This window comes from Mus musculus, chromosome 5 (assembly GCF_000001635.26).
Source record: "Mus musculus strain C57BL/6J chromosome 5, GRCm38.p6 C57BL/6J".
Classification (NCBI taxonomy): Eukaryota; Metazoa; Chordata; class Mammalia; order Rodentia; family Muridae; genus Mus; species Mus musculus.
The window spans coordinates 112,659,947-112,686,368 of record NC_000071.6 but is presented as its reverse complement, the minus strand read 5'-3'; the positions used below and the strand labels follow the sequence as shown (position 1 = coordinate 112,686,368).

General features: G+C 47.3%; 1 long non-coding RNA gene across 2 annotated transcripts in view, besides 1 other annotated feature; it reads right to left on the bottom strand.

The window, feature by feature from the left end:
- Window positions 1–5,780: 5,780 nt before the first annotated feature.
- Window positions 5,781–26,422, bottom strand: part of Gm30529 (predicted gene, 30529) — a 31,392-nt gene continuing 10,750 nt past the window's right edge. Inside the window, exons 2-3 of one of the 2 annotated variants that reach the window (NR_166517.1) lie at window positions 9,421–9,646; window positions 5,781–5,931 (exon numbers count right to left, since the gene is read on the bottom strand). This is a non-coding gene — a long non-coding RNA (predicted gene, 30529). The remainder of the gene's footprint in view (window positions 5,932–9,420; window positions 9,647–26,422) is intronic. The other variant, NR_166515.1, reaches the window with a different exon arrangement.
- Window positions 21,234–23,324: an enhancer, noted in NCBI's record as "VISTA enhancer mm1731". NCBI's record gives its function as "enhancer in: neural tube[5/5] | hindbrain (rhombencephalon)[4/5] | midbrain (mesencephalon)[5/5] | forebrain[4/5] | branchial arch[4/5] | facial mesenchyme[4/5]" and the evidence as "EXISTENCE:transgenic organism evidence [ECO:0001131][PMID:17130149]".

The window sequence follows — 26,422 nt, the reverse complement described above, 5'->3', positions numbered from 1 at the left end:
AGCGGCAGATGCTGCACACGTGGGGTGCAGTAGACTTCTTGTGTTCCCATTATCCTATTGAGAGATCCATTGAGGAGCCTGGAGCCTCCTCCTTCAGCCTCCCATTTCCCAGAGCAGGGAGAAAGTCCATCAGTTTGTCGGGGGAGCATCCAGAACATCTGGGTTCAGAGATCCTGGCGGGGAAGAGAGTGATCCAATAGCATACTGAACTTGGCCATGGCATCTGTTCAGGAGCTACAGGCCCCACCAAAGAGCTCACAGAGTCACAGAGCCTCGACCAACAACTCACTCCTCTCCCTGAGCCTCAGCTTCCTCCTCTCTGCAGCGTTGAGCACTGAGTAATCAAGTCCAGCAAACTGAAGTGGGTACACAAATTGTATCGTTTCCTAGACACCCCAACGCAGAATTGTACTGGCTGCATGCCCTCAGGAACAAGGGTTTTACTTCAATTTATAAGGCATGGATCTGAAGCCACGTGTCCTGGGTTTGGTTTTTCAGGGCCTCTCTCTATGACCTTCAGATGACAGAACTGTCCTCTGTGTCCTTCCACACCTTCAGTCTGTCTGTCCCCACACACCTTCACCCTATCCACCTGGAGTCTCTCTGAGTATACAAAGTTCCTTTCCCAACACCCAGAATGACCAGAGCCTGCCCTAACAACTAGGTTGAAGATAATCCCTTCTGGAAAGTTCCCTGCAATAAACATGACCCTGCTTGATGGTACTGAATGCGCTCCCCAGTTTTAGAGGGTCACAGTTTGGCTCATGACATATACTATGATGCTTCAAGTGGCCATTTAACACAGTAACTGTATTAATAATGTGTGACCATCAGATAAACATGTCCCATCTCCCTCCCTGTCACATTCTCAAAGCAAGGCCCTTTTGACATTGGAAGTAGTCACCTGACCCTCCTGGCATTGGACTTTTGTGGCACTTCGTAGCCTGGAGAACAGAAGCCTCTGAGAGTCTCTGTACCCTTAGCTCTCATTCAACCAAGATATGGGGGGTGTCTACACAGTGCTGGGCACGGCTCCCCATGCTGAGGCAACAGTGGGACAGGTAGAGTATGGTGGTTTGACTATGCTTGGCCTAGGGAGTAGCACTTATTAGGAAGGGTGGCCTTGTTGGAGTGGGTGTGGCCTTGTTGGAGTGTGTGTGGCCTTGTTGGAAGAAGTGTGAAACTTGGGAGTGGGCCAGTCTTCTGTTTGCTTTTGGAACAAGATGTAGAACTCTCAGTTCCTCCTGCACCATGCCTGTCTGGATGCTGCCAGGCTCCTGCCATGATGATACTGGACTGAACCTCTGAACCTGTAAGCCAGCCCCAATTAAATGTTGTCTTTGTAAAAGTTGCCTTGGTCGTGGTGTCTCTTCACAGCAATAGAAACCCTAACTAAGATGCAAAAAAGCTGTGCTTTTCTGTGGAGGATTTTGTAGTTGTCCTCTGCAGGGAAACAATTCCAGCAGCAGACAGAGACGCTGTGGGGAGAATAAAGCCGAGAAAACATTTGTTTTCAGAAACATTTTTATATTGGAAGGAAGCTGTTGTCGGTCCTCAGTCATGTACACAGACGCCTCCAGAAAGGTCAACCCTAACAGCGGTGAGGCTTTCCTCCATCATCAAGGAACAGAAATTCTAAAGAGGGTCATTAAGAGTCCATTTGCTAAGCCAGACATGGTGGCTCAAGCCTGAGGCCAGGTAGGAGGCTGGCATGCTGGAGGACAGTCTGTGTTCTATAGATAAAGTCTGTCTCAAAGCAACAACAACAGCAAAACAAGGTCAGCAGAGTGCTCCTTGCACAAGCCTGCACCCAGATTCCGGAGAACTAATGTGAAAAGGCAGGATACAGCTTTATCTACCTCCGGTATTGAGAAGTCAGTTCTGGACAGTTCCCTGCACAGCTGGCCGAGCTGAATCTGAGTTGCTAAGTTCCACAGGAGACGTCCACACAAATAGCAAGGTGGAGAGAGACAGAAGAAAGCACCAGACATCTGCTTCTGTCCTAGACACATGTTCATGCACACACATGTGCACAGACACACACACACAACACAAACACACACACACACACACACACACACACACACACACACACACACACACACACACACTGCACGATCATACAGCACAACCCAGATGTGAAGATGTCAGGGCCACAGAGCAGATCCAGGTATGTAAGTGTCTACGCCAACTTTTCTTCTTACTAACACAAAGAAGTCATTTTAGGTAGTGTGTCCAGATCTCAGAAAAGCCTTAGACGGTAAGGACTAGAAGGTATCAAGGGAGATCCCTAAAGTGAGGCTTAGAGAGTGGTTGGTCAGGAAGGAGGCCTGTCACCCTAGCACTCAGGGTATGAAGGGAGGGGGATCAGAAACTTAGGGTTATCCTGGGCTACATAATGAGTTCAAGGCCAGTCTGGGATATATGAGACTGTATCTCAGAAAATAAAATAAAAAATAAATAAGAGGGGGAGGGAAGAAAGAGGGGAGGGGGGATGGAGGGAGGGAGGAGAGGGTGAGGGAGGGAGGAAAGAGGAAAGGGAGGGAGGGAGGTAAGGGGGGGAGAGAGGGAGGGGGAAAAGAACAGGAAGGGAAAAGATTACACTGAAGATGCCCTGTGTCCAGGCTGAGTTTAAGAGTTAGTTAATATTTATCTATCCAGCAGTTGGTGTGGGGGTTGCAGTGCAGCTTGTAGACCCTGCTTCTCAGTGAGCTCAAACAGCTCACAACAACTTGAAATATAATGTACAGTACAGATAATGTAGGATTCTATACAACCCTTTGCTCCCTTCCAAGCAAGGCGGGAGGAATTTATTTGAGATAACAAATGTCCCCCTCCCAGGATGGAAGGGGCTCCCAGAAGACAGGCCTTCAAGTCCCGAGACAGGAGCAGCCCCACAGACACCAAGACTGTCTTGGGCTTCAGGGGACAGCTATGACTCAGATTTGCTGGGATTCGAAAGGTGGCTCTGGTGACTGGCTCAGAAGAGTTTTTGAGGAGTGGGAGCCTGCCGCAGACCTTTTGGGTCCCTATGTCTGCGTGGAACGGGGTCTCTCGACGCGGGTGGGCAAAGCGTGGATGATGACAGACAGACACACACGCAGGAGAGTTTGTGTGGAATCTGAATGTAATTTTACAACTCGAGCATCAGACTTTTTATGCAGAGGACAATAAGGAAGTTGGGTGACATATTCGCAAGGTACAATTGAGGTAACCGGAATCTTACATAAAACAGAGGAATGCAAACACAAAAGGTCTAACGGGAACCACCCAGGATAGAATACATTGATATCAGCTGGGATCAACGAAGGCTCCACCTAAAATTCACTAATCTTAGAAGCCAGGGTCAAGGGCTTCGCGTCCTTGCCATAGTTCCTATTTTAGTCTCTTGTATAGTCCACCTTCCCCTTAGGCCATTGTAAATATGTGTATGGGTGTAACTCTGCTATAGTATCTATTCTGGTTTCTCCTTTGGTCTGAAACTTCCTTCTTCCTAAGCGATGGTAAATTCCTGTGTAAGGGAGTGACTTAGCTTTTACAATCTTGCTGAATTCTAAACCCTTGATCTTGGTCAAGGATGCCCTTGGACTGTTGGAACACTGGCGGAAGGCTTTAGCCATGTCAGAGCACTTATAGGAAAATACTGAAAGAGAGCACGTGGATCCATACTCTAGACTAGCGTGGTACTGGAACTCGGGAATGAAAAATTAATGTATGGGTAGAGAACACTAGCCTCCAGGAGGAGAGCTTCCTTGAAACTCTTTTGCCTCATGAGTGACTTTTAAGCCTTTCGGCTTGTCCAGTTGACTCGACCAGAGAGCGTAGCAGGAGCCGAACTAGGGGAACCCTCTTGATGCCCTAGGTTCCTGGACACCCAGCCAACATTCACCAGAGGCAGGACCGGGCCTGGGTTCACACCCTTATGGTGTGTGAACATCACTTCCAATTCCCAGCCTCAGTGGCATCAGCTGGGAATTGGAGATGCCCCGCCCTGCCTGTGAGGAAGAGAGGCGACAATGGAAGGCCAGACATGAATAACCCCTAGGCCTCTGTACAAGTGAAGGGCTGTTCTTCAGCCTCCAGGAACCTGGTGGAGCAAGGACCTGGTGAAGCAGTTCTGGGCCTCAGGGTTAGAGAATATTTATGTCCTCTTTTCCAAAGGTAAAGGATTTCTTAGGGATGCTGATTATCGCACAAGCAGCCTCCAGGCCGCACTGTAAACACGCAGAATGGAGTGTTCATAGCCCCCATTTGTCCAGAAAACTAGAACAAATACGTCCGAGGGCTGTAAATACAGGGCGGGTCTCTACAGCTGGGAATTTCTTCTGTACTGTTCCCTGCCCTCTCTTCACCAGTTTGACGGTTTATGGATGTTCTTAACAAATGCCTCCGGGATGTTTGCCAGGTACCAGGTTCTGTGCTAAGCAACAGAGAACCCTGCCTTTGTAGCCTCTAACAGCTAAACTATAAGAATAGGTAATAGTGGGTGTCACATTGAAAAATAACTACAATATTGGTAACAATGTTGCTTTATTTCTTGGTAGGGTTAAGGTCTACTTTGTATATGCCCTCAAACGGAATGCTTGTAGTTAAATCTGTTTTCTTTTATTTTGTTTTGTTTTGTTTTTTGACAAATGCCTGTCAAGGCTGATCATTTCTTAATCACTTCAAGGACAGGAAAGACTGCTCAGTGGTTAGAACAGGTGCTGCCATATCCTAGAATTTGGTCCCCATCACCCACGGAAGTCAGGTGGCTCACACCTATGACGTCATCTCCAGGACCCAACCTTGTCCTCTGCCCTTCAAGGGTACAGCACTCCCATGGACATGTATGTGCATACTCACACAGAGACTTCCATACATGAAATCGTTTAATCACTTCAGTAGCTCATTTCCTGTTTGCTCTCTTTTAAAGCATCCTCCACGGTGCTGAATAATATTTCATTATCTAAAGAACAGGCAGTCTTTCTATGACTATCCCCAGTTTGAGGTGTAGACACTCCTTAATACCTTCATTGGATTCATTTCTATGGGCTTTTGTTCTTTGTCTCCTGGATAAACACTTACTGACTGAACATGAGAATCCTGTAATACTGTGTACTTCACTGTGATAAATTCCATCAGGAATGCCCGTCCTATCGCTTGGAGGAATGGGGGAGACTGAAGTTTCCTCAGTGTGATCCACAGTGTCTGGGGCTGTCAGCTACATTTTGTCCTGGTGACTGCGCAGGAAAGCCTCATTGTGCTTTTACTGGGCATTTCTCTAATGTCTACAGAAGCTGAGTGCCCTTTTCAAGTGCTTTGCACATGTTCTTGCATATAATATCTGCTCAGGTCTTTATTGGCTCTCTTGTCTCTTTATCACCCAGTTATGACATTTTCTATATCTTCTGTAGGCATGTCCTTAGTCAGTGATCGGCTTTGGACGTGGCCCACCCCAGCCCCAAGTCTGTGGCATGTTTATTTATTTTCTTAAAAATGCAGTTAGGGGCTTGGGAATGTGGCTCCATCTGTAGAGTGTTTGCCTAGCATGCACAAAGCCCCGGGTTCAGTTCCCAACACTATATAAAACTGGACGAAGTGTGCACAGGAGGGAAGGGCAGGAGGATCAGGAGTTTGGAGTCAGCCACAGCTACATTGCAAATTCCAGAGCAGCCCGGGGTAAATGAATTTCTATCTCAAAAAAGTAATAATTTAAAGAATAGGTGTATTTAAGGCAAACACATTGCCAGCTGTCTTAATTACATCTCTGTTGCTGTAATAAGACACCTTGACCAAAGCAACTTATAGAATAGTTTATTGTGGGTTTACAGTTCAGAGGGTGAGTCCACAACCATCATGGCAGGGAGCATGACAGCAGGCAGGCAGGGAGCTGAGGAAGTAGCTGAGAGCTCACATCTTGATGCAGGAGGATGAGGCAGAGAGTCATACCTGGAACAATGCAAGTCTTGTGAAGTCTCCAAGTCAACACCCAGTGATACCGCCTCTAACAAGACCACACCCCTCTAACAAGGCCACACCCCCTAGCAAGGCCACACCCCTCTAACAAGGCCACACCTCCTCTAACAAGCCCACACCCCCTCTGACAAGGCCATACCCCTCTAACAAAGCCAAACCTCCTCTAACAAGGCCACACCTCCTCTAACAAGGCCACACCACTCTAACAAGGCCACATCTCCTAATCCTTTCCAAGTAGTTCCATCAATTGGGGACTAAACATTCACGTCTATGACCCTGTGGGGACCATTCTAATTCAAACCCCCACAGCAACTGGGCCATCCCATAAGTCTTTTAGCAGGTATCATAAGATGAAGCAGACATTTTTATTTGGGTGAATTCCATTCTATTTATTATTTTTCCATTACTATCCATACTACACAGACCTTTCCTAAGAAATCTTAGGCCATCAGACTTAAAAGGTCATCATTTCCTGTTTGCTCTCTAGAACATTCCTAGCATATGACCAGTCTTGTGATCATTCATGAGTCACGAGACACACCAGTGCGTAGTCTCAAGGGCCATCCAGTCATCCAGTGATGGGAATCTTTCCATTGCCAAGGAGGGGGACCTTCCTTTTGCTTTTTCTTCCTTCCTCTTGTCTGACACTGATCTGGAGCTGACAGCTGTGTGTTGGATCTGGATTTGACCAGCAGATAGAAGAGTCTCCCACTGTGGTACATGTAGAGAGTGTGTGGAACAAGAAGGGGTTAAGGGGAGATGGTGGGTGTGGACAGGAAAGACATGACAGGGAGGGGAGCTAGGTGGCTGTTGAAGGCTGGGTAAGATGCAGTGTTCAAGTATGAGGAGAGAAGACCTATGGGGAAGGAAGTCACATGGGCCAAGGCTCGAAGGCTGCCTCCGAGGACATTTCTTCCATGTCAGTGACCAGGGCCAGCCATGGTAATGCTCACAAGCTCTCCTCCTCCATCTGATCCTGGCACTGTTGTGTGAGCTTGGCAGTGCCACCAGAAGGGCAGAGTGCTTTCTCCAAGTGAGCATTTTCTCTAGTCAGTAGACATTAAGGGAAGAAGGCATGCATTCCAAGCATGGGCCTCAAGCAGACCATATTCTTCTGTATCTGTCTCAACCCTGGGATCTCACACAGGCCTCCTGGATACTCTGCAGAGCACAGCCAGCTAGCTCTGGCCATCTAAATGAAACCAACGACCACCAGCCAGCTTGTCAGCTGGGTCATTTAGAAATGAGAGACATGCACAGAGATAGAAATGAGCACAAGATGTATGTGGAAAATCCATCTGGGAGGAGGGTCTCTGGCAGGGGAAGACTTCAGACCTCAAGGAAGATGTGTCATCTGTGGTAGGAAGGGTCTGCTTCAAGCCTCACATCACATCCCGGCTCAACTATGCCAACCTGATACTGAGGCAAAAATGTCCTCTTTGGACTCCAGTAAAGAGCAGATATGGCTGGGCCCTGGCCTCTGCTGACTTCAGTCACTAGCTAAAGGCTTGGCTCCAAGTCTATCATCTTTGCCTGGAGATCCTAGAAGCTGGGCCCCACGGAGTAACCATGGGCCTCATTGATAATGACAGAATTCCTTCTTAAGCAAAATGCATAGCTCAGTACACAGCCTTCACAGAGGTAGGCAGGAGAACCTCACCGAGACTACAGAACCAAGCCAAGGACCTTGCTACCAGTTCCAGGCACATAAGCACTCCGCACAGAGCCCTGCACGCTCTTGGACTGTCACGAATGTTTGTTATACGGCATTACTGTGGCCAAAATAGCTGTACAGTGAATGAGTTTTGTAGTGCATTTACCATGGGCTGTGGGTCAGGCAGAAGCTTGGGGCTCTGCTCCAGCCAGATCAACAAGTACACAACTGTTATTTTTTTTTATTGCCAGGAAGCCCGGCTCTGCCAGGCAACCCTCGGCCATTTAACAATGTCTATGCTTCCAACTTCATTAAGCATCAATTTGTAAAGATGAGACAATTGTGGCGCTCTGGCAGCCTCCAGGGCTGGGGAGGAGGGGAATGAGAGCAAGCAGCTGAATGCAGAGGCTGTCAGGAACCTTAAGGTGTGTGTTAATAATTCATGCCCATCACTGTGCACTTTCAAGCTGGGGCATAAGGTTGGTGTGGCTGCTGTGTGCTCATTGAGCCTGGGAAATGGCCTCAAGGGAGAACAGGGACTTTAACTCTCAACCTGCACAAACTCTCAGAATTACTGTGAAGTGGCCACCACGGCAAGCAGAAATGCCTGCTGTTTCCTCTAGACATCGCTAGCACCGGTCTCTACCACCTTTGCCCGGGGACTCTAGACTCTCCAAGTGAAGGTTGACGAGATGGTGCAGTCTGTAAAACACTTGCCTTGAAAGCACAAGACCTGAGCTCAATACCCATAACCCTGACCCCCCTAAAATGAAGCCAAGTGTGCAACATGCACCTATTATCACAGTGCCCTGGATGCAGAGACAGAGGGAGCCAAGTCTCGATGGCCGGCCAGCTGAGCCTAAATGGTGAGCTCCAGGCCAATGACAGAACCTGTGTCAGAATAGCAAGGTAGATAGTGTCAAAAGGCATCCTCAGATGGCCTTCACTCATGCACAAGCACACACACACACGAGCACACTTTTACACACATTCACACCTCATGCACACACACTCACACACATCTCATGCACACACACTCACATACACACCTCATTCATGCACACATATACACACACTCACTTCATACATACACAACTCAGATACACATATCTCATGCACACACACACACACACACCCCTCATGCACACACACATACACACCTCACATACACACTCACACACACACACACACACCCCTCATGCACACACACATACACACCTCACGTACACACTCACACACACCTCATTCACACACACACTCAGATACACATACCTCATGCACACACATACATGCATGGACACACTTACACATACACCTCATGTACACACATGCATGGACACACTCTACACACACCTCATGCACACACCCACTTGCACTCACATATCTCATGCACATACACACTCATATACACATCTCATGCACATATATACACTCACACACACACCTCATGTACACACATACACTCAGATACACATATCTCATGCACACACACATGCATGGACACACTCACACATACACCTCATGTACACACACATACACACATCATGCACACACACATGGCTGGGGCAAGGGAGAGAATACCTCTCTGCCATCCACTCCCACCTGCCACCTAGGCACAGTCCCCAGCAGAGAGACTCCCCATGAATGATGTATGTGGTCACTGTTCTCCTAGACCCTGCTTCTACACTTAACCCCTTGGGGCTGTCCCATTCCAAAGTCAGAGTGATTGTGCTAAAAATAAACAAGTCACATCAGGGCACTACCACACTCACATCCTCCCACCCTTCACCCTGCTGGATTCTGCTCACCAGTAGTTGTGGAAGACCTAACTGCCCACCCTGGAGCAGCTGTAGACACAGCATGATGTCACCTGCAGTTCTCCATCTGCACGTCCCATCTTGATGGGACAGAATAAGGTGGCTCATGGTGAGGGCTGGTCACTGTGGCTCAGATAAGGCTTCAGCAGGATTCCAAGTTGGCCTCCATGGCTGCTGGTGCCTCTTCTATGCAAGGAGACTCAGTCAGAGTACAGCACTGGGAAAAAGAACGATGAAACCTTGGGAGTTGCATGGTGAGCCTCAGGGCCACTGTCTCTGTACCACTGTCTCTGTCTCTCATCTGCTTCTCTGTGTGTGTATGTGTTATGTGCTGTATATATCGAAGGACACCCATCTGCATGCCTTTGTGTGTATGTCTGTTTGTGTGTTTGTCTCTCTGTGTATACATATGTCCTGTGTATCAAATGACACTCATCTGCCTGCCTCTGTGTGTGTGTGTGTGTGTGTGTGTGTGTGTGTGTGTGTGTGTGTGTGTGTACATATGTCCTGTGTGTCAAAGGGCACCCATCTGCATGGCTCTGTGTGTGTGTGTGTCTGTCTGTCTGTCTGTCTGTCTGTCTGTCTCTGTGTGTGTACATATGTCCTGGGTATCAAAGGACACTCATCTGCATGCCTCTGTGTGTGTGTGTCTGTGTTTTTGTTTGTCTAAGTGTGTACATATGTCCTGTGTATTGAAGGACACTCATCTGCCTGCCTCTGTGTGTGTGTGTATGTGTGTGTGTATACACATATGTCCTGCATATCAAAGGATCAAAGGACACAGTTCATCAAGGGATGGGGCATCACCAATGTGGTGGATGGTGGCTGGGGCCATGAGTTAGCCCATTTCTGTCCAGTATAGCAGCTGCACAGGGTTGTGGGTACCTTAGAAAACAGCTAATGCAAGCTCATATAAGCCGTGAGTTTCGGGTACCTGCCAGGTTGCAAATGTGCAGGTCACATGAAAGAAACAGAGAGTGCATTGTTACCAACTTTATAAACATTAAAACACAAGTAAAAGCCTTTTGTTATATGGGGTTAAACAAATTAGATGTTGACATCTGTCCTAGCCAGTCATTGAGCAGTGATGCTAGTGGACGAGGGAGGTTGCCAGCGTGAGACTTGTCAACAGTGTGTACCTGTTACCTCACCATCACAGCTGCTGCTATGATTAGCTGCTTCCTGCAGAAATGAAACACTGGCTCTCTTTTGCATTCCTGAATGCACATGAGTGTGCACATGTCCACACACATGCACATGTGCACAGAGGTGGATGGTAGACATCTCCCACTATTGCTCGCCACAATTTTCTCTTTTAAATTCTCCACCTTTTGTTTTGTTTCTGAGCCACTCTCTCACTGAGCCCAGAGCTCGCAGTTTCTCAAAGACTGGCTGAATGAGCACGGCATCCTCAGGATCTTCCTGCCTGGTCCACCCAATGCTGAAGGGATAGATGCATGACACCACACCTGAGCTTCCACATGGATGCTGTAGATCCAACTGGTGTCTCTGTGCTCACACAGGAAGTGCTGTCTCCACTGAGCCATCTCCCCGGCTCCATGTCTGACTCTCTGAAGCTGGGATCTACCATTTCATTCGACCACTGTGGGGTTCCAAACAGTAGCAAGAGTAAACATTCATCAGCACCGTGCCGCACAGAGCCACAAACATGCAACTGATGTCCAGATGTCAGAGAGTTTTCTGGTCATCTCTCCCCTGCTTTGTGTGTGTGTGTGTGTGTGTGTGTGTGTGTGTGTTGTGTACTTGTAGCACACCTCTATGTCTTCATGTGTGTGCACATACCCCATCCCGCAGGTGTGACCAGGCCGCAGATCAGGGAGACATGAAGTCCACTAGAGGACATTGTAGCAGTGGAGAACAAAGCCGCCAATCTGGAGACCCAAGAAACATTTCACAGTGGCAGAAAGCCAAGGCTAAAGCAAATGGAAGGGCAGAGATTTAATTTAAACACAATTGTTTCAAGTGCTGCAGACACCAGATCTTGGTTTTAGAAGACTGTTTTCAATGCCAGTCTGCACCGGACTCAAAGGTCACATTTGCCATCTACTTAGCTGTCGTAGGGAGTGAAGTGTATTTATCCCTGATAAGATAATGAACATGCATGCATGTGTACACTTTAAAGCACTCGGCAAATAGAAGCAATAGTTATCTTGCTCCTCCTGACCCATAGACATAGATGTGTGACCACTTCCTTCACTGTGGAATCCCCTGAGCCTGGGGTTTAAGAACATATGCAAATTGAACAGCTGAGTGGCTGGGGAAGAACTGAGGGACAGTGGCTCTGAATGCCTAAGCTTGTTTCTAGCCCACACTTCACTAAGACTTTCTGTGCCTTGGTTTCCTCCTCTGTCACCATGGAAAACAAGCCATCGAGGAAGCCCCTGTGAGTTTCAGGGCATGGAGGTTGGCCTTCAGAAAGGACACAAGAAGTCTCACAAAAGATGGCCTCGGGAAGCACAGCCCTATTTATCTGCAGTGGGAAATTAGATCATAAATCAAATGAGCAACATGAACTCTGGTTGGAGATTTATTAAAGACACAACAACTCTGACAACTCGGCTACTCACATAGATGGGAGCAGTAGAGGAAACAGGAGCCATTTACCTGTGGCTAGACCTGGACACACAAATGCAGCACAGGCTCCAGAATTGGATTTGAGCCACGGTGTGGGGCGGCAAGGCGGGTTGAGTAGGAGGATCCAAAAACAGACTGTGGACAGACAGACATTCAGAGCTCAGAAGTAACCTGGGGCCAGACTGAGGAGCAATTTCAAGGCTCCATATCCTGCAGGCCTGGTATGGAGGGAATGGAGGTACAGGCCACGCTGTATGGTGGGCATCCTAACAGTGTGGTGATTGACAGTGATTGAAGGGCAGGGAAGGAGAGCCACACAGCTCCGCCCCTTCCTGGCTCTTACTGACTGAGCACCACCACATTCACCTTCAAGCTCCTCATCTGACAGTGAGGAACAGAGACATTGCCACTCTTGAGTGTCACCACAAATCTGTGTTTCACTGCATACTCAACTTTAGTGTGTGCACATGAGCATGTGTGTGCATATATGTGTGTGTATGTGTATGGGTGCATGCTTATGTGCCTCTTTATATGTGTGTGCGTATGCATGGACACTCATGTCTCACGTGTACACTCACATGTGGATGTACATTCATGTGCCTCTGTGTGTATGTGTGTGCACACTCATGTGCCTCTGTGTGTATCCATGTGTGCATACTCATGTGCCTCTGTATATATGTGTATGCATACTTGTGTGCCTCTGCATGCATGTGTGTGTACACTCATGTGCCTCTGTGCATGTGTGCATACTCATGTGCCTCTGTGTGCAATCATGTGTGTGTATACACTTGTGCCTCTGTATATATATGTGTGCACACTTGTGTGCCTCTGAATGCATGTGTGTGTGCATGTGTGTGTATCCTCATGTGCCTCTGTGTGCACTCCTGTGTGTGTGCTTGAGTCCCTTCACGCACCCACCCACACTCATGTCCCTAGGGTAGAAGACCAAGGGCTGAGGTCAACCTCAGGTGTTCTTCAGGCCACACATCCATCTCATCTTTTCAAGATAAGGTCTCTCACTGGTCTGAGGGTTCACTAATGAGTCTATTTTGTCTTGTCAGTGAATCCCAGCAATCCCCCTCTCTCCACCTCCGCAGCACTGGGATCACAAGTATGAACCACCATGCCTGATTTGCATGCAAGTTGCAGGAATCAAACTCTGGTTCTCTCTCAAGCTTTCACACCAAGTAATTCACAGACAAAGCCACCTGCCCAGCCCGGGGTTTTAGTCTTGCGGCTCATGAAATTAATGAGGAGACCCCAGAAAGTCTGGCTGCTAATAAGTCCCATTGCAGGTTCTGAGGGTGACTTTAGTTAGATAGAAAAGTTGCCCGAAGTTGTTCTGATGAGTGAGGTGATAAGCCAGTGTCTAGGTGTGGGTTGTAGGCAGACACTCACCAAAATACACACACTGAGTGTCTATTATCTTCTGATACACCCTGAGTATTTTCTCTGTGATAACGCTCAGCTCTTAGATTCAGGCAATAGTGAGACAGTCTCTCCACTTTGCAGAGAGCAAACAGGTATCTGGGGAGGATAAGTCAGGCAAAGATCACATGGCTAAGAAAGGAAAACACTGAGCTTGAACCAAGCTTTGCACCAAGTAAGTAATTTAGGAGAAGCGGGGCTAAGATAAAGCAGCGAGCCCATCAGTCTTCCAAGCCCAGTGCTGAAGGGCGGCCACCAGGGAGCTCCCTGCTCATCATTCCTGACAAGCTTGTCTCGCCTCAGAATTACTGGAATGTCTTCCTTTACAATCCGCTGGACTTGATATGCATAAGGAGCAAGAATATAAAATGTACAACATTTAAAATGTGTGTAACAATGTAGGAAGCGTAAATGAGAGCACAGTTGAATACAGGCATCCTTCGGTGTCTGTGGGGAAGGATTCCGTGCCCCTCTATGGGCAGGCAAAGCTCAAACAAGCAAAGGTCTCTGTTTCAGTGTGGGTTTTTGTTTCAGTTTTGTTTTTTACAAACCTCCCTGACCTGGTGATACACGGACACAGGAACCACAGATTCCAAGCCTAGGTATGGATGATTTGGCACATTTCTCTCTGCACCTTAAAACACACAGAGGAGATGACCTGAGCCCACAAAGACATTCTCCCTGCGGCCAGTTCTGATCCTGTGCTTGCTGTTGGAGGAGGTGTGGCCCTGTGGAAGTAGGTGTGGCCTTGTTGGAGGAAGTGTGGCTTTGTGCAGTAGGTGTGGCCTTGTTGGAGTAGGTGAGTCACTGTGGGTGTGGGCTTTAAGACCCTCCTCCTAGCTGCCTGGAAGCCAATCTTCTACTAGCAGCCTGCAGATGAAGATGTAGAACTCTCAGCTCTTCCAGACCCATGTCTGCCTGGATGCTGCCATGCTTTGGCTTTATTGATAATGGACTGAACCTCTGAACCTGTAAGCCAGTGCAATTAAATGTCATTGTAAGAGTTGCCTTGGTCAGCTGGGCGTGGTGGCACACACCTTTAATCCCAGCACTCATGAGGCAGAGGCAGGCCGATTTCTGAGTTCGAGGCCAGCCTGGTCTACAAAGTGAGTTCCAGGACAGCCTGGGCTATAAAGAGAAACCCTGTCTCGAAAAACAAAAACAAAACAAAACAAAACAAACAAACAAACAAACAAAAAGAGTTGCCTTGGTCATGGTGTCTGTTCACAACAGTAAAACCCTAAGACAGAAGTTGGTACCAGGAGTGGAGTATTGCTGTGACTGGCCTGATAGTGTTTTTGTTTGGAGAAATGTTGATTTGGGGACTTTGGAAAGCAGGAAAATGCTTTAAGTGGGGCTTTGATGGGCTATCCTAGTAGGAATATGGAAGACTTTCTTTCTCAGTATGATTTGAACAGTATAGACCTGGCCCAAGAGCTTTCAGTGGAGAATAATTTCAGAATGTGGCCTAGATACTCTCTTTGTGGTATTCTCGTAAAGAATGTGGCTGCTTTTTGCTCTTATCTGAAAAGTCTACTGGAGTAGACTTATATTAATTGTATTGACAAAGAAAGTCTTTAAAAAGCCCAGCAGAGACTTTGTTTTCTGGTTAAGTCTCATGAAAGCATTTTGAACAAGAGTAGCAAGCTTAGAAAAGAAAAATATGAAATATATGATTCAAGTATTAAAGGGGCACCAGGAAGTGAAATTAAGCTGAATCCCGTGTTCTAGGAGATAACGGATTAAGGGATTTGGGGAAAGATCCTACCCAGCTAAGTTTAGATCCTACCCAGCTAAGTTAAGGCACACACCTTTAATCCCAGGAGACAAGGCCAAACAGATCTCTGAGTTCAAGGCCAGCCTGGTACAAAGCAGATTCTAGGTGAAAAAAAAGTTTAAATCCAGGCTTGGTAGTACATGCCTTAAATTTCAGCACTATGGGAGACAGAGCCATGCAGCTCTCTGAGTTTAAGGTCAATCTACAGAGCAAGTTCCAAGAAAGCTTAGGCAGGAAGGGAGTAAGAAAACAGAAAGCTGGTAATAGAATAAGGAGTGAGGGCAGGGGGCATGTTCCAACCCTCAGCAAGCAGCAGAACATGACGGCTTCAGCCACGTGGCTCTGGCTTTAGAGTCCAGAATAGAAGAGACTACTGGGATATGCTGGTTATCTGAAGCTAAAGAAATTAGCGGTGATTAAGAAGAGACCAGCATTACTGAGCTGAGATCTTCTGGGAAGTGTTTCTGAGAGCACAAAGAAGCTGCGTTCCAGAGACAGCCATGCATGTACCTTGTGCTGCATCTGTACTTGGTAATGTGTAAGAGTCACCCATGTGGTACTGGTTTTGAAGGCATGAAAGGGTCATGAATAACAGCTGAGGCTTGGCACTGGGAGAAGCCAGGAGGGGCTTTTGGTGAAGGTGAAGCCTCAGTTGGAGTTGAAAGCCCAGTACTGAAGGGGTCATGCAAAGGATTTGAGGCTTGGCACCATGAAGAGAGCCTGTGAGAGGCTATTAGTGAAGCCTAGTTACAGCCGAAGACCCCAGCATGTTGGGGATGCCAATATCATGGGATGATCACCAAGAACAGCAGCAGCAGCAGCAGTGGAGTGGATCAACCTGGGCTTAGGGTGCTACAGAGGGCAGAGCTGGAGAAGTAACCCAAGCCCTTTGGAGGAGCTCAGATCATTTGTGGATTCTGTAACATTGAAATTGCCTTGGAGGCCCCAAGATGGTAGAGAATCCAGAGCCATGGGCCATCTTCTGAGGAAAGCTGCTACCAGGGAGTCGAACCAGCTCAGGAGAAAGAATTTTCTTACAGTCAACATAGATGAGAAGGGAGTTGGAGATCTGAAGACCACTTTGACATCAGACATGGAGATGCAGAGTTTGGAGTTTGCCCAGCTGATTACCTGTATTGCTTTGGTAATTACAGTTAAGTGATTGGATGAATCTCAAAAGGGACCTTGAACTTTGGACTTGTAACATTGTTGAAACTGCTATAGACTATGAGGACTTTGGAAGTTGGACTAAATGTATATTTTTATTATGCTATGGGTAGGTATGGCATAATACCTACCTCACAGACTCATATTTTTTAACAAACCTATAGAGGCCAAGGAGTGGAATATGATGGTTTGTATATGTTTGGGCCTGGGAGTGGCACTATTAGGAGGTGTGGCCTTGTTGGAGGAAGTGTGTCCCTGTAGGCGTGGGCTATAAGACCCTCACCCTAGCTGCCTGGAAGCCAGTCTTCCACTAGCAGCCTTCAGATGAAGATGTAGAACTCTCAGCTCCGCCTGCACCATGCCTGCCTGGATGCTGCCATGTTTCCCACCTTGATGAAAATAGACTGAACCTCTAAACCTGTAAGCCAACCCCAATTAAATATCATCCTTATAAGAGTTGCCTTGGTCATGGTGTCTGCTCACAGCAGTGAAACCCTAACTAAGACACCTACTATGGAAAAGATTCAACATTTTCCCCTTAGACTCCATGTAAGAAGAAGCAAGGATCTGGGAGGTGGAGAGAAGAGGAGATGAGAAGAGAATAATTTGAAGTCAGGTGTTGAGGTGGAGATGATGATGATGATGATGATGATGTTGTTGTTGTTGTTGATGATGGTGGTGGTGGGAGTGGTGGCAATGATGATGGTGATGATGGTGGTGATGATGATGGTGATGATGGTGATGATGGGGCTGGAGAGATGGCTCAGCAGTTAAGAGCACTGATTACTCTTCCAAAGGTCCTGAGTTCAAATCCCAGCAACCACATGGTGGCTCACAACCATTTGCAATGAGATCTGACGCCCTCTTCTGGTGTGTCTGAAGACAGCTACAGTGTACTTATGTATAATAATAATAAATCTTTTTTTTTTTTAAAAAAAGAAGATGGTGATAATGACGATTTAAAGGTGTTCCTTATGTATGGGGTATGCTGTTAGTTTATGTCAGTTTGACACAAAACTAGATATATTTGGGCAGAGAGACTCTCAGTTGAGGAATTGCCTCCATCAGACTGTCCTGTTGGCAAGTCTGTGGAACATGTGGGGTGAGTCACCCACGGGCTGATAGCCCTGGGTTGTATAAGAGCGCAGTCTGAGCGAGCCACACTGAGCAAGTCAGTCAGTAAGTGACTTGTTTCCATGGCCTCTGCTTCAGTTTCTGCCTCCGAGTTCCTGCCTTGGCTTCCCTCAATGGAGTGTGACTTGGGGCACTTAAGCTAAATAAAGTCTCTGCCCCCAAGTTAGTTTTGGCTGGTGTTTTATCACAGCAATAGAGATCAGGCTTAGACACGGGTGTTTGGGAAAGGAGTCACTTGAAGCTGCTTCAGCACAGAAGGTCAGAGGAAGAAGGGGTTTGGTTTGACCGTCTCTGGAGGGAGAATGCTGACGACAGAGGGCACAGAAGTTATCTTCGGAGTCCTTTTAGGCGACCACGGATTTGGATTCGATTTCTAAGAGGCTTAAAGGCATATTATGCAAATTATTAAAAACCCTCACGCTCAAGCCCAGATTATGCCACACCTCAAATTCACTAAGCTGGACAAACAAACTGTCCCCACGCAAACTGCCCTCACACTGCTTTGTAAAACGCGTCTGTGTTGACCTAACACAATGTTAGAGCAGCATCATCCATAAGTTGTGAAGAAGGACCTCCCGGTGCGTGGCTCGGCACACACTGTGACCTCATGGCATGTACTGGCACGAACCCAGGGACTTACAGCCCATGTGTCATTCCAAAAACCCTTGATTCTACAAGCAGCGCCTTACCATAATCTGGGCTTGAGCGAGGGATTCTATAATTTGTATAATATGCTCTTTAAGCCTCTTAGAAATGAAACCCAAATCCGTGGTCACCTAAAAATTTCCTGAATTTTTCAAAGACTGCCTCATATTCAAAGGGCATCAGGACCCAAGTACATGGAGGATGACGGAAGCGGATGCTGTCCCATGAGGGGGAGGAATCCACGGATCCTCAGGAAAGACTGATCTGGCACAACCCAGGAGCCAACGGAGTTCAATGGAGCCCTGCTAGGAGAGGATCAGAGTACCAGGCTACAGGATATCACCTTATGACAGGACGAGTCTTAGAAGGATTTAGATAGATTTTATTTCCAAGACAGCTACTCTGGCTGCAGAGGAGTTGGCACATTGGAACCTTGGGAAGGGGTGGGGGACAGTATGACAGAGAGAAGGTGGCACTGACAGAAGGGCCAGGACACTGACTGGGTTTAAGTGGCACATTACAGGTGGATGGAGGTGAGGTGGGTTCCCAATCTGACTGCAGTTGGTTGACAACGTCAGTGTGTCTCGTCGTCCTGCACAAGGAGTCCTCAGACCATCAAGAAACTCTGCAACTGCGGAGACAGTTCTAGTCGAGCTATTTCTGAGTGCCCCGTCTCCACCCACACCCTGAAATCAGTGTCTCTCCTGGATGCTCACAGCTGTATCCGCACCCCACCCGCCCTGTCTTCATCTCAGTCCCATGCAAAGCTGCTCTCAGCTCTTTGCAAGGTTCAATAAAATGAGCTCAGAGCCCACCCAGTTTCCGAGCTCTGTGTGCTTGCTTGCTCAGGTGTGTTCCTTGCCAGGAAAATCTGCCCAGGCAGCAGAGCCCCATGCCAGCATGTGCTTCCCCTCTCCCGCCCCCTCCCGTTGCTATGATTAATTTGGATAAATGTGCTGTGGAGAAGCCGGGAGAGTTATGTTTCCTCTTGTGGATCAATTTCAAATTCAGAGGCAACTGCAGGAGAAATGGAGTGGGGAGATGGGGCTCCCACATTTCAGAGCAAAGGTGCCAAGGAAGTATCCCCACCTCTTCCTTCCAGCTTGTCAGATAAGCAGGGCTGAGGCCCTGAAGAGAAATCAGGCTTATGTTGAAACCCCCCACAGAGTTCAGAGAAAAGGCAAGCGTTTGTTAGATCTGATTTCATAGTTTTCCAGAGCTATCCCCATGTCTACCGGGATGGGTGGAGTGGAATCTGTCACTGCCACAGACTGTGGGACACTATCTTAGTCTCCTCTATAAAATGTATTGCGATAATGACACCTGGCTCATCCAGTGTCTTGAGGATCTACATGAGATATGACACACAGACATTGCATTTAATGGGTTGGGTAAGAGCACTTACTGTTCTTTCAGAGGACCTAGGCAGTTCTGGGTGGCTCGCATGTAACTAGAGCTCTGAGGGATTCCATAGGTACCTGCATGTACAAGATGTGCATATGTGTGTGTACTCAGATACATAGATAGATGATAGATAGATAGATACATACATACATACATACATAGATAATAAATATATGATAGATAGATAGATAGATAGATAGATAGATAGATAGATGGATGATTGGTAGCTAGATGATAGATAAATGATAGATATATAGATAATTGATAGCTAGATGATAGATAGATGACAGATAGATGATAGATAGATATATAGATTATTGATAGATGATTGATTGATAGGTAGGTAGATAGATAGATAGATAGATAGATAGATAGATAGATAGATAGATAGATGGATAGTAGATGGATTAAGAGAGAGAGAGAAATCCTTTTTGAAATAATGCTGGCGAAAGAGCACAGTGATCAAGAACAGCTACTGCTCTTGCAGAGCCTGGGTTCCCAGCATCAATGCTGGGTGGCTCACAACAGCCTGTGACTGACTACCTGGATGGAACAGACACTCTTGTGGTCATTAATCATTACCCTGGCACCTCAGCTGGAAGCTACTAAGCAAGACTGAAAGCCCAGTGTCTTGTGTCTTTAAAGCACTAAGTTCAACCAGGTAGGGGCCATTGTAGAGCTGTTCCCACTGCATCCCTGGCCTGGGTCACAGGCAGCAGCCTTCAGGGACATGAAGAGAATGTGATTCTCTCACTTGCTTTTTCTACACATCGCCTCGTGAGTTCTGTTTACCAGGGTGGGGAGAGGTGCACTCTGGACTAGGTTGGCGTGTTTGCAGCCTGGAGCATCAGAAAGGGACTTGTCTGCTCTAATCCTGGAGAGTGGGGTTGCTAAGGAGACAATTGTCATGTTTCATCTGTAAACACTGCGAGGCTGTGGCAGAAGACAAGAACCGTTCTTTTGGGAAGAGAGAAACCTATTCCTTGTAAAGCAGGGGAGTGTGGGCGAGGGCAGGCTTTGCTCACTGGGCTTGCTTGGGAAAACTAAATCGACAGGATTGTTCTGTCCTCTGATTAACAGACAGCAAGCTTGAGTGACTGGAAAGCCCCTGTGTGCTGCTTTCTTGCAATAAGATGTCAGGACTGAAATAAGATCAAGGGTCTGGAAGGATGGTTCAGTCGGTAAAGTGTGTAAGCATGTAAGCGTGTAAGCACATAAGTGTGCAAGCGTGCGACCATGTGAGTGTATAAGCATGTAAGCATGATGACCAGTATTCAGACCCAGCACTCACGTGGTTGGGTGTGGTGACACATATTTATCTCATTGCTACAAAGTCAGAGGCAGGCAGATCCCTGGAGCTCCCTAGTCAGCCAGCCTAACTTACTTGTTGAGCCTCAGGTTCATAGGAAACCCTGTCTCAAACAAAAAACGTTGGCATTGTCAGAGGAAGATCACCTGTGATGTCCTGTATCATTCATATGCACGTGCACGCTCACAGACATGCAGCATATAGACTCATATACACATATATGTACCACACACACCCATGCACAACACACATATATACATATATACATACACTACACATACATCCACACATGTACCACACACATGTATCATACACATACACGTATACATACATATATCACATATACACATACACCATGCATGCACATGCACCATACACATACATACATACATACACTAAACATACATACATACATACATATACTACACACGTATATACACATGTACCACACACATACATACATACATACACTACACACGTATATACACATGTACCACATACACACACACATATATTACACACATGTACACATATGCACCATACACATACACCACGCATATATACACATACATACATATACCACACACACATACACACATGCACCACACACACACACATCTACCGTGCATATATACACAGGCACCACTCACATACACACACACAGACATTCACCACACACTCATACACATACATGCACTATGCACACACACACACAATATTTTTGAGAAAATAAAACAATAATAAAGACCGACTAGATGGTTTAAGAGACATTCCAGGCAGATGGAGTTTTAGTTCTGTGACCGTGGGTGTAGGCAAATCCAGGACACAGCTACATATTTGCACAATTTGGAATTGAGTTTCTCTGTGACTTGAGGCCCAGCCACCTAGGACAAATGTCCTGCTTGTGCAGAACACGGCACAGACCTCAGAGTCTGCAGAAAAAGTGGGAGCCAGGAAGCATCAATGACTAGCTCAAGGTTAAAACAGTTATCCAGAGCCCAGGACCCCTGACTTCAAGTCCTCCCTACCTCTCACCACAACAGGTCGGGGTTCAAATCCCTTCCCTGGAGTACCCGTATCATGTGATCTCCCACACTGCCCTGACCCACCCCTCCCACCCTGCAGCTTCTCTTGCTTTCAATGACTAGGCATCTCTCTTCTGCAGCAACTTGAGCTTCTTCCTGGCCCAGGTGGCTCCCAACATTTCAGGCCCTGCTGATCCCTGCAGAGCAGAGGAGGGAGGAAGTGTGAGGAGATGGACAGCCACCTAGGACAAACGTCCTGTGATTTGGAAGCCTTTGGTGACAAACACACAAAGGGCCAGGTAAGAATAGCTCGTTGGAACTGTATAAATAGGAACCTACTGGGCCTTCATGCTCGCTGCTACAATAATGAGCATGCCTGCCTTTTGCTAACAACATTTTAAGTCAGTAATTGGCCCAACAGGGGACACAGACTGTACATGGAGCTACAGAATAGCACAGAAAATCCCAGAAAGGCTTCACCTCCCATCTGCAGAGCTGCCTGCCAGCCACACCCCATGGGGCTGCATTCCTTCATTGAGAAGGAATGCTAAAAGACATTCAACACAGATGGGGTTTGGGGGGGGGCCTCCCTCCCCGGAGCCTCCTCCACATCAGAACACTCTTTGATATCCCTTTCCTCCCTCCCCTGGGGTCCCTGCTCTAAAGGATGCAGAAGCCCAAACTGCTCTGATCTGCTCAAAAGGATGCATTTGCCTTGGATCTGTGGAGTGAGTGATTGCTCTAGTAATATGGAGCCTCTGAGAGATGAGTGGACCGTCTCATGTGAACTAATAATGCCATCAGTCAGAAGAGGACTCTGCGGATGCCCATCAGAGCCCAGGGACAGGGTTCACAGCCTCACCTCACCCAACCCTCTTGAGGTTATCACAATGCCCTCAATTCAAAATAGAGGACACAGGGCCACAGAGGGATCTGGAGCTGGCCAAGCCAGCTCTGAATTCGGATTTACCCCCAAAGTCATTCTAGCCATAGCCCAAGCTCCTTGGGGGAAGCGCTTTCAATTTCTTTTGCAAGGTTAAATCTTTTACTTTGTTCTCAAACTTAATAATTAATGCAGCAGAATTTGAGAGAGCCCCAAAAGCCTACTCATATCAACCAGTTAGCTACAAATACAGCCGTTTTAAACCTCCGTTTAAACTGGAGTCCTGTGTTCTCAGCTCTTTGTGGTTTATGGGTTTCAGCAGGTAATCATGAACACACCAAGGGAGGAGTTGATGAATAACAAGCTTGTCGCCACCTTCTTCCTCTACACCCAGGGCAGACATTAGTAATCAATCAAGGATGTCTTTCCTGCTGGAGCTTGTATATAGCTACAGGCAGGGACTCCCAGTGAACTAGATTTTACAAAGAAATAAAACCTGTTTATTTACACTGTTGAAGACCCTCTGGGTGACATAAAGGATGTGCAATGTGACTGTCTATTGTCAACATTTTTATTGCTTACAAGAAAATTCTTCCAATCCAAAGTAAATTGTTTTGCAATATAACATAGGTACTCCTATTCGAGGCAAGCAAAGCCGGAAGTGCTCCAGACTTTTCTTTTCTTTTTTTTTTTTTTTTAAGCCCATTGTCTTAGTCAAGGTTTTTGTTCCTACAAAAAAACATCATGACCAAGAAGCAAGTTGGGCAGGAAAGGGTTAATTCAGCTTACACATCCACATTGCTGTTCATCACCAAGTGAAATCAGGACAGGAACTCACACAGAGCAGAAACCTGGAGGCAGAAGCTGATGCAGAAGCCATGGAGGGATGCTGCTTACTGGCTTGCTTCCCCTGGCTTGCTCAGTTTGCTTTCTTATAGAATCCAGGACCACCAGCCCAGGGGTGGCCCTGCCCACAGTGGGCCCTCCCACTGTTGATCACTAATTGAGAAAATGCCTTACAGCTGGATCTCATGGAGGCATGTCCTCACGGGAGGCTCCTTTCTCTGTGATAACTCCAGCTTGTGTCAAGTTGACACACAAAACCAGCCAGTACACTCTGATTTTCCAAAACTTTTCAACTTTGGGCCAGTTTAGATTTGGGATTCTTAAACTTAGGATGCTCAGCCAGGGTTTTGGCAAACATTCCCAAGTACCAGAAAAGGGGGGAGGGAGGCTTGAAATCTAAACAGTTCAGCTCCCAAGCACTTCTGAGGTTTGACTTGCTCTCATGCTGATAACGGGGGAGGTCATAGGTGATGATGTCTGCCGCATCAAGATCAACCAGGGGAGAATACATGGGTTCACCAGCAAGGCACACAAGGGGTATCCATGAAGCTGAGGAGGACGGAACTCAGTCAGACCAGAAAGAAAGGGCAGATAGACAGATGGACAGCGGTGGAGTCCATGGGCTTCAGGGCCTAAGTCAATCCTGGTGGAGGAGGTAAACTTTGTTCATTTTTAAAGGATGTGGTGTAGCTTGCTGGTAGAATGTTTGCCTAACATTCATAAGGCTCTGGGTTTGACCCCAACCATTTATAAAGAAACCGTGGTGTGTATCAACACCTCTATACAGGATATCTCTTCCCTTGCCCTTCCCCCTTCTACATGTGCAGCCGTGGCAACAGGGAGAGCTGCTGGTGGGCCTGGCAGAGTCTGGCTTTGATGGGCAAGAGAGTATTAGAGTTTGTAAATGTGATGGTGACTCAGACAAAGACCTTGTCCGACACCTCTAGATGCTGTGTGGTCAGCAAGTATTACACAAATTCTTCTGAGTAAGACAGTCTGTATCCTCACCTCCCTAGGGGCCATGGTCACAAGGATGGTGATTCTTGGGGACATTTCCAGGAGAACCAAAGAAGGTGTGGAGGGGGAACCAAAATCAGAGTGAGGGAGACATTACTGAGGAGATCTGATGAGTCTAGCCTGGGCCACCTAGGCTGGGAGATGAGGGCATCTGCAGACGCCTAAATGAGTCCAAGAGACTTTTCTTTAGGGAGGTGTATCTTTTTTTCCCCCCTTTCGAGACAGGGTTTCTCTGTATAGCTCTGGCTGCCCTGGCAAGGGACATGGAAAAGTCACCATTCTCCGAACCTGTATCCAAGGCAGACATTACCAATCAATCACAGAGCTCTTTCTCATGCAGTGTGGAGTATCCTTTCGGTCGACAGGGGGAGCTCAGATAGGTATTAGCTGTGTACTGATCTTGGAGACCTGGACAACACCTCCCTGAACTAAGCTGTGATCAGCTACTTTTGAATCTATTCCAGCTTGGATCTATTGCTACTGCCTTCCAGCTCTATCCTCACCCCACCCCCCCACCCCCAAGAGAGTGGTTCACAGAATTATTCTCACAATCCCGCAGACAGCATCAGCCTCATTAAACCAATGAAAGATCAGCCCTCTACTGGAGGTTTATTATGTGCGACTCAAAATCAACCCCCTGCTGCTCACGCCCTCTGTAGAGGCTTTGGGAAGAAGAAATTACGTGTTGCCCCAGAGAAGGAGGGAGGAGGTGTGGGCTGAGGTTGCAGCATGTCGCACGTCTTGCACGTCTTACAGATTTGTGTAGTGACAGTGCAGAGGCTTGTTGTGACAGCCTGGGGCAGACGCTGCAACTCAGAATCTTGGGAGACTCCAGTTAATGCACACTGAGGTTTTAAATGTTCTATCAACCTGTGACCCGTGCGACTAGGGAACAAACATTTCCCCCAAGGACTGTCATTGTAAAGAGATCACATACCTCCCTGGCACACAACCTCTTTGACCTCTTCAGGACAGGGATCCTGTCAACAGCCCAACACCCCACCTCCCCCCAACACATACACCTCTTGGTGTCTCACTTCATTGTTATGATGAGGTAGTGCTGAGTTCTAATGTGGTCTGAGGCTTCTCTAAAGGAGAATGATATGAATTGAGTAATCACTGAAGTTGTTCTAAAAGAGCCTTGGGAGAGCCTTGTTCCTCCTCCCACTGTGGATTGAGAGTCTCAGCCATGCAAGGAGGCCAAGGAGTCAAACAGCTAAAGGCAGATAGAATCTTCTGGAGCAGAAGCCATCGGATAGAAGGACATTAGGACTGCGTGACAGAAAGCTGGAATCCCTGGCCCTGGTTTCTGAGCCCCTGGCCCTTTATCTATAGCCTGTCCATTCTGTCATCCTCATAATAACATGAGCTAATAACTGCCATCGGCCCCTGTTTAATTCATTTTAGCTGAAGCTAACTTGAGTTCACTATTTCTCACGAATGCAGACTCCTGCCTGGCAAGGAGAAAGTATGGGCTCCACAGCTTGCAGCAGGCACATGGTGCAGGTTCAAGGTGGCCCTGCTGACCCTGAGTCCTTAGCTGGCAATCCCAAGGTCAAGACCTGTGGCTGGTATTTCATCCATTGTGTGGGTCCCAAGAAGCAGGGGTTAACTATGGGGCTGGTGGCACAGAGACAAGACATCCACCCTTCATCTTTGATATCCAAGCATCTGGCTACCAGCTTGGTACCCCAGGACTTGACAATTCAACCACTGGGGGGAACTTAGGCAGGCCACCAGGCTTCCTTCTCCTCACCCCCAGG